We start from the raw sequence: 2,465 nt of genomic DNA on the forward strand, positions 1-2,465 counted from the left end.
CCGCAACAGAAATGTTTCAAGGGAATACAACAAGTGATGAACCTGACTGTGCTTTGTTCAGTGTCGTTGGTGTTGTCAATTACCTGAAAGATAATTTTTTTAAATTTTTTTTTATTTAACATTCTGTTTGTATGATTCCTTATTTGTTTGGATATTATTAGCCTAAATAACTGACCAAATACAGAATTAACTGTAAAAACGTTATGTAACTTGTTGGGGTCGCCTTGACTAATTTCTGTTGTGGTCTGTGCTAATTGCAGGGCATTTCTGAATTTGGTCGCATTGTGAGTAGGCCTATTTGCAGTTAGTTTCTAGGCTATTTGGCTGAATTGAGTACACTGCATTTCTGTATTTGGTCACGTTGTGAGTATTTGCCGCGCGCAGTATTTGGTTGTGCTGTGAGTATTTGCTGCACATGTTGTTTAACTGATTACTATTTTTTTTCTTAATTTGCTAGTGTTTTATTTCTATTTGCATGTGTTTTCTTCAGTTGCAGTGTGTTGAGCTCTCTTGGCCACCGTATTTTATTTAATATTTGTAGCCTAGCGGAAAACAATTTTGCAGTGCAGACATTTCAAATGTGACCTTTGCACACCCTCCTTCTAAATATATGAAACTGATTTTAACTTATCACTTGATGCTGGATTGCGTTCAATACATTATCGACATTTCATGCCTATTAATATGTGAGGTGTATAAGAGTGAATGATTGACTTTGGCTGTGCGCACATGCTGTGGTGAGCTTCATACAGCCCTGCATGATTAATGGGAAAGAGATGACAAAGGTAATGAGGTTTTCTTAACAGTGTCATACTCAGCCACAGGCTTTTACCGGAACCACACATCTAATGGAGAGAGAGAGAGCAGAGGGGGTTCAATGCAATTAAAATCTTCAATTTATTTTCCGTTCCCACTGTCTCTCCACTGTCATTGTGTTGTATGTAGTGAGTCTTTTCATTGCTCATTCTTCTGCACTTTTACTCTTCATTTGCCACTCTCTTGAGGATTTTTTATTGATTTTACCAAGCTTTCTCTAGGATTAACATACATACAATCTCTTTTTCAAAACCTAGTAAGCTGCCTACCTGTCTGTCTTCTACATAGCATACTAACTGAAATGGGACCTCTGATTTGGGACACTTACATAAACAGCAACTCTGCACATCACAAATATAGACACACAAATGTAGTGTTAAAACATGAGAGACTAATGACATTTTTCACATTTCTGGGTTTGTAATGCAAAAGTGAACTGGGTACATTTCTATACATGGGATGCCACTTTTGCATTCCCATTTGCTCCAACAGCAAATCATTTTTTTTCATGACTTTTCCTAAATAAATTAATATAAGAAGATTAACTATGGCAGCCAAAAGAGAGAAAGTTGTCAAATTTACAGTCACTCCCTCAGAAACCCAGTTGCAGAAGTGTTCACTAGTTGTTGTTTTTTTGCAATTTACCAGGATATAGTGTTACAAACATATGTTAATTAAAAATTAAAACCTTTGCTAGATTTACATTATTTTTGGGGGAAAAAGTTTCATCACAATCTGTGAAATGTGTCTGTATGTTTACCATTAGCATGTTGCTAAGCTAACAACACAATATTCTAAACACTAACACAAATACTTAAATATTGGTCAGTAATCTATTTTAAATAAATTAAACTCTTTGTTTATTAATACTTTATTAGTTTAATCAGCATTTTCCCTCACATTGTCCACCATATTAAGATTAGCTAATTTACTGAATACATAATGTTCCCCTTTGAATAGAAAGTGTCTTTGAAAGGTACAGTAGAATAGTCATACTGCCTACTGTTTTGACCAGCCTTTATGTTGGTTGCATACTTACAAATTCTAAAATGTCGTCTAGATAGGTAGCTCAATAGGTTTTGGAACAGGGCAGTTTACTTTCTCTCTAGGGACTGGTGTTGAGTTACTACACTAAACACAAGCATCAGATTTAAAAGTATTTGAGATGCACTTGCCCTAAAAATGCTGTTAGTCCAACATGAGGTTCTGATACGCAGCTATTTTTTACAGTGTCGGCAACACAGCATCCTTATCCACATGCCAAACAGAGTTTGATTTTCTATTAAGCTAAAATGCTGCAGACACCACTGCGGCAAAAAAGCAGTCCGCTTAATTTCTTCTCTGTCCGGTAACAAGTATTTATGAGATTGTGTAAGAAAAACCCAGAAGTATAAATCAGACACGAGCGGGGGTTTGGCCTGTGCCAGCAAGCTTGAAATCCTCAACTTAGGAAAAGTTCAACAGATCCATCTCTATAATGCAACAAAGTCCTGGAACCTTTTCAACCACAATGTGTGATATAGAGAACACTTGTGTGATTCATCAGAAATGAGAGATAGAGATAGTGATGGAGCGAGGGATAAATACTAAGAGCCAAAGAGAGTGAGGGAAATGTTTGGACAAGGCCATGAGCTTAGTGCCTCGGTTTA

The sequence above is a fragment of the Sinocyclocheilus grahami genome, unplaced genomic scaffold (genome assembly GCF_001515645.1).
Source record: "Sinocyclocheilus grahami isolate Dianchi unplaced genomic scaffold, SAMN03320097.WGS_v1.1 scaffold793.1, whole genome shotgun sequence".
Taxonomy (NCBI): domain Eukaryota; kingdom Metazoa; phylum Chordata; class Actinopteri; order Cypriniformes; family Cyprinidae; genus Sinocyclocheilus; species Sinocyclocheilus grahami.